This window comes from Equus caballus, unplaced genomic scaffold, assembly GCF_041296265.1.
Source record: "Equus caballus isolate H_3958 breed thoroughbred unplaced genomic scaffold, TB-T2T haplotype2-0000437, whole genome shotgun sequence".
Lineage (NCBI taxonomy): Eukaryota > Metazoa > Chordata > Mammalia > Perissodactyla > Equidae > Equus > Equus caballus.
In genome coordinates this window covers 12,286,375-12,292,902 of record NW_027222394.1, presented here as the reverse complement: position 1 = coordinate 12,292,902, position 6,528 = coordinate 12,286,375, and positions in this window count along the sequence as shown.

Below are 6,528 nucleotides of genomic sequence, written 5' to 3'. Positions count from 1 at the left end.
TTCTTTCCAAAGGGCGAGTTGGGCCCCACAGCATCTTGCTTCCAGCTCTTTGGGAAGCTAAGAAACAACTCGCTCTGCACAGTGCTCTTACAGCCTACCGGGAACATCTCTTCCAAAGGCCTGTGAAACGCAGTTTCTTTGCAGGCCTGATCTGGCTGAAGTAGGACTTCTGCTCTGGGTGTGCTACTTTGCCCTAGAGCTGAAAGGCACAACGTGCTGGCTTCTTTCCAAAGGGCGAGTTGGGCCCCACAGCATCTTGCTTCCAGCTCTTTGGGAAGCTAAGAATCAACTCGCTCTGCACAGTGCTCTTACAGCCTACCGGGAACATCTCTTCCAAAGGCCTGTGAAACGCAGTTTCTTTGCAGGCCTGATCTGGCTGAAGTAGGACTTCTGCTCTGGGTGTGCTACTTTGCCCTAGAGCTGAAAGGCACAACGTGCAGGCTTCTTTCCAAAGGGCGAGTTGGGCCCCACAGCATCTTGCTTCCAGCTCTTTGGGAAGCTAAGAAACAACTCGCTCTGCACAGTGCTCTTACAGCCTAGTGGGAACATCTCTTCCAAAGGCCTGTGAAACGCAGTTTCTTTGCAGCCCTGATCTGGCTGAAGTAGGACTTCTGCTCTGGGTGTGCTACTTTGCCCTAGAGCTGAAAGGCACAACGTGCAGGCTTCTTTCCAAAGGGCGAGTTGGGCCCCACAGCATCTTGCTTCCAGCTCTTTGGGAAGCTAAGAAACAACTCGCTCTGCACAGTGCTCTTACAGCCTAGTGGGAACATCTCTTCCAAAGGCCGGTGAAACGCAGTTTCTTTGCAGGCCTGATCTGGCTGAAGTAGGACTTCTGCTCTGGGTGTGCTACTTTGCCCTAGAGCTGAAAGGCACAACGTGCAGGCTTCTTTCCAAAGGGCGAGTTGGGCCCCACAGCATCTTGCTTCCAGCTCTTTGGGAAGCTAAGAAACAACTCGCTCTGCACAGTGCTCTTACAGCCTACCGGGAACTTCTCTTCCAAAGGCCTGTGAAACGCAGTTTCTCTGCAGGCCTGATCTGGCTGAAGTAGGACTTCTGCTCTGGGTGTGCTACTTTGCCCTAGAGCTGAAAGGCACAACGTGCAGGCTTCTTTCCAAAGGGCGAGTTGGGCCCCACAGCATCTTGCTTCCAGCTCTTTGGGAAGCTAAGAAACAACTCGCTCTGCTCAGTGCTCTTACAGCCTAGTGGGAACATCTCTTCCAAAGGCCTGTGAAACACAGTTTCTTTGCAGGACTGATCTGGCTGAAGTAGGACTTCTGCTCTGGGTGTGCTACTTTGCCCTAGAGCTGAAAGGCACAACGTGCAGGCTTCTTTCCAAAGGGCGAGTTGGGCCCCACAGCATCTTGCTTCCAGCTCTTTGGGAAGCTAAGAAACAACTCGCTCTGCACAGTGCTCTTACAGCCTACCGGGAACATCTCTTCCAAAGGCCTGTGAAACGCAGTTTCTTTGCAGGCCTGATCTGGCTGAAGTAGGACTTCTGCTCTGGGTGTGCTACTTTGCCCTAGAGCTGAAAGGCACAACGTGCAGGCTTCTTTCCAAAGGGCGAGTTGGGCCCCACAGCATCTTGCTTCCAGCTCTTTGGGAAGCTAAGAAACAACTCGCTCTGCACAGTGCTCTTACAGCCTACCGGGAACATCTCTTCCAAAGGCCTGTGAAACGCGGTTTCTTTGCAGGCCTGATCTGGCTGAAGTAGGACTTCTGCTCTGGGTGTGCTACTTTGCCCTAGAGCTGAAAGGCACAACGTGCAGGCTTCTTTCCAAAGGGCGAGTTGGGCCCCACAGCATCTTGCTTCCAGCTCTTTGGGAAGCTAAGAAACAACTCGCTCTGCACAGTGCTCTTACAGCCTACCGGGAACATCTCTTCCAAAGGCCTGTGAAACGCAGTTTCTTTGCAGGCCTGATCTGGCTGAAGTAGGACTTCTGCTCTGGGTGTGCTACTTTGCCCTAGCGCTGAAAGGCACAACGTGCAGGCTTCTTTCCAAAGGGCGAGTTGGGCCCCACAGCATCTTGCTTCCAGCTCTTTGGGAAGCTAAGAAACAACTCGCTCTGCACAGTGCTCTTACAGCCTAGTGGGAACATCTCTTCCAAAGGCCGGTGAAACGCAGTTTCTTTGCAGGCCTGATCTGGCTGAAGTAGGACTTCTGCTCTGGGTGTGCTACTTTGCCCTAGAGCTGAAAGGCACAACGTGCAGGCTTCTTTCCAAAGGGCGAGTTGGGCCCCACAGCATCTTGCTTCCAGCTCTTTGGGAAGCTAAGAAACAACTCGCTCTGCACAGTGCTCTTACAGCCTACGGGGAACATCACTTCCAAAGGCCTGTGAAACGCAGTTTCTTTGCAGGCCTGATCTGGCTGAAGTAGGACTTCTGCTCTGGGTGTGCTACTTTGCCCTAGAGCTGAAAGGCACAACGTGCAGGCTTCTTTCCAAAGGGCGAGTTGGGCCCCACAGCATCTTGCTTCCAGCTCTTTGGGAAGCTAAGAAACAACTCGCTCTGCACAGTGCTCTTACAGCCTACCGGGAACATCTCTTCCAAAGGCCTGTGAAACGCAGTTTCTTTGCAGGCCTGATCTGGCTGAAGTAGGACTTCTGCTCTGGGTGTGCTACTTTGCCCTAGCGCTGAAAGGCACAACGTGCAGGCTTCTTTCCAAAGGGCGAGTTGGGCCCCACAGCATCTTGCTTCCAGCTCTTTGGGAAGCTAAGAAACAACTCGCTCTGCACAGTGCTCTTACAGCCTAGTGGGAACATCTCTTCCAAAGGCCTGTGAAACGCAGTTTCTTTGCAGCCCTGATCTGGCTGAAGTAGGACTTCTGCTCTGGGTGTGCTACTTTGCCCTAGAGCTGAAAGGCACAACGTGCAGGCTTCTTTCCAAAGGGCGAGTTGGGCCCCACAGCATCTTGCTTCCAGCTCTTTGGGAAGCTAAGAAACAACTCGCTCTGCACAGTGCTCTTACAGCCTAGTGGGAACATCTCTTCCAAAGGCCTGTGAAACGCAGTTTCTTTGCAGGCCTGATCTGGCTGAAGTAGGACTTCTGCTCTGGGTGTGCTACTTTGCCCTAGAGCTGAAAGGCACAACGTGCAGGCTTCTTTCCAAAGGGCGAGTTGGGCCCCACAGCATCTTGCTTCCAGCTCTTTGGGAAGCTAAGAAACAACTCGCTCTGCACAGTGCTCTTACAGCCTACCGGGAACTTCTCTTCCAAAGGCCTGTGAAACGCAGTTTCTCTGCAGGCCTGATCTGGCTGAAGTAGGACTTCTGCTCTGGGTGTGCTACTTTGCCCTAGAGCTGAAAGGCACAACGTGCAGGCTTCTTTCCAAAGGGCGAGTTGGGCCCCACAGCATCTTGCTTCCAGCTCTTTGGGAAGCTAAGAAACAACTCGCTCTGCTCAGTGCTCTTACAGCCTAGTGGGAACATCTCTTCCAAAGGCCTGTGAAACACAGTTTCTTTGCAGGACTGATCTGGCTGAAGTAGGACTTCTGCTCTGGGTGTGCTACTTTGCCCTAGAGCTGAAAGGCACAACGTGCAGGCTTCTTTCCAAAGGGCGAGTTGGGCCCCACAGCATCTTGCTTCCAGCTCTTTGGGAAGCTAAGAAACAACTCGCTCTGCACAGTGCTCTTACAGCCTACCGGGAACATCTCTTCCAAAGGCCTGTGAAACGCAGTTTCTTTGCAGGCCTGATCTGGCTGAAGTAGGACTTCTGCTCTGGGTGTGCTACTTTGCCCTAGCGCTGAAAGGCACAACGTGCAGGCTTCTTTCCAAAGGGCGAGTTGGGCCCCACAGCATCTTGCTTCCAGCTCTTTGGGAAGCTAAGAAACAACTCGCTCTGCACAGTGCTCTTACAGCCTAGTGGGAACATCTCTTCCAAAGGCCTGTGAAACGCAGTTTCTTTGCAGGCCTGATCTGGCTGAAGTAGGACTTCTGCTCTGGGTGTGCTACTTTGCCCTAGAGCTGAAAGGCACAACGTGCAGGCTTCTTTCCAAAGGGCGAGTTGGGCCCCACAGCATCTTGCTTCCAGCTCTTTGGGAAGCTAAGAAACAACTCGCTCTGAACAGTGCTCTTACAGCCTAGTGGGAACATCTCTTCCAAAGGCCTGTGAAACGCAGTTTCTTTGCAGGCCTGATCTGGCTGAAGTAGGACTTCTGCTCTGGGTGTGCTACTTTGCCCTAGAGCTGAAAGGCACAACGTGCAGGCTTCTTTCCAAAGGGCGAGTTGGGCCCCACAGCATCTTGCTTCCAGCTCTTTGGGAAGCTAAGAAACAACTCGCTCTGCACAGTGCTCTTACAGCCTACCGGGAACATCTCTTCCAAAGGCCTGTGAAACGCAGTTTCTTTGCAGGCCTGATCTGGCTGAAGTAGGACTTCTGCTCTGGGTGTGCTACTTTGCCCTAGAGCTGAAAGGCACAACGTGCAGGCTTCTTTCCAAAGGGCGAGTTGGGCCCCACAGCATCTTGCTTCCAGCTCTTTGGGAAGCTAAGAAACAACTCGCTCTGCACAGTGCTCTTACAGCCTAGTGGGAACATCTCTTCCAAAGGCCTGTGAAACGCAGTTTCTTTGCAGGCCTGATCTGGCTGAAGTAGGACTTCTGCTCTGGGTGTGCTACTTTGCCCTAGAGCTGAAAGGCACAACGTGCAGGCTTCTTTCCAAAGGGCGAGTTGGGCCCCACAGCATCTTGCTTCCAGCTCTTTGGGAAGCTAAGAAACAACTCGCTCTGCACAGTGCTCTTACAGCCTAGTGGGAACATCTCTTCCAAAGGCCTGTGAAACGCAGTTTCTTTGCAGGCCTGATCTGGCTGAAGTAGGACTTCTGCTCTGGGTGTGCTACTTTGCCCTAGAGCTGAAAGGCACAACGTGCAGGCTTCTTTCCAAAGGGCGAGTTGGGCCCCACAGCATCTTGCTTCCAGCTCTTTGGGAAGCTAAGAAACAACTCGCTCTGCACAGTGCTCTTACAGCCTACCGGGAACATCTCTTCCAAAGGCCTGTGAAACGCAGTTTCTTTGCAGGCCTGATCTGGCTGAAGTAGGACTTCTGCTCTGGGTGTGCTACTTTGCCCTAGAGCTGAAAGGCACAACGTGCAGGCTTCTTTCCAAAGGGCGAGTTGGGCCCCACAGCATCTTGCTTCCAGCTCTTTGGGAAGCTAAGAAACAACTCGCTCTGCACAGTGCTCTTACAGCCTAGTGGGAACATCTCTTCCAAAGGCCGGTGAAACGCAGTTTCTTTGCAGGCCTGATCTGGCTGAAGTAGGACTTCTGCTCTGGGTGTGCTACTTTGCCCTAGAGCTGAAAGGCACAACGTGCAGGCTTCTTTCCAAAGGGCGAGTTGGGCCCCACAGCATCTTGCTTCCAGCTCTTTGGGAAGCTAAGAAACAACTCGCTCTGCACAGTGCTCTTACAGCCTACGGGGAACATCAATTCCAAAGGCCTGTGAAACGCAGTTTCTTTGCAGGCCTGATCTGGCTGAAGTAGGACTTCTGCTCTGGGTGTGCTACTTTGCCCTAGAGCTGAAAGGCACAACGTGCAGGCTTCTTTCCAAAGGGCGAGTTGGGCCCCACAGCATCTTGCTTCCAGCTCTTTGGGAAGCTAAGAAACAACTCGCTCTGCACAGTGCTCTTACAGCCTAGTGGGAACATCTCTTCCAAAGGCCTGTGAAACGCAGTTTCTTTGCAGGCCTGATCTGGCTGAAGTAGGACTTCTGCTCTGGGTGTGCTACTTTGCCCTAGAGCTGAAAGGCACAACGTGCAGGCTTCTTTCCAAAGGGCGAGTTGGGCCCCACAGCATCTTGCTTCCAGCTCTTTGGGAAGCTAAGAAACAACTCGCTCTGCACAGTGCTCTTACAGCCTAGTGGGAACATCTCTTCCAAAGGCCTGTGAAACGCAGTTTCTTTGCAGGCCTGATCTGGCTGAAGTAGGACTTCTGCTCTGGGTGTGCTACTTTGCCCTAGAGCTGAAAGGCACAACGTGCAGGCTTCTTTCCAAAGGGCGAGTTGGGCCCCACAGCATCTTGCTTCCAGCTCTTTGGGAAGCTAAGAAACAACTCGCTCTGCACAGTGCTCTTACAGCCTAGTGGGAACATCTCTTCCAAAGGCCTGTGAAACGCAGTTTCTTTGCAGGCCTGATCTGGCTGAAGTAGGACTTCTGCTCTGGGTGTGCTACTTTGCCCTAGAGCTGAAAGGCACAACGTGCAGGCTTCTTTCCAAAGGGCGAGTTGGGCCCCACAGCATCTTGCTTCCAGCTCTTTGGGAAGCTAAGAAACAACTCGCTCTGCACAGTGCTCTTACAGCCTACCGGGAACATCTCTTCCAAAGGCCTGTGAAACGCAGTTTCTTTGCAGGCCTGATCTGGCTGAAGTAGGACTTCTGCTCTGGGTGTGCTACTTTGCCCTAGAGCTGAAAGGCACAACGTGCTGGCTTCTTTCCAAAGGGCGAGTTGGGCCCCACAGCATCTTGCTTCCAGCTCTTTGGGAAGCTAAGAATCAACTCGCTCTGCACAGTGCTCTTACAGCCTACCGGGAACATCTCTTCCAAAGG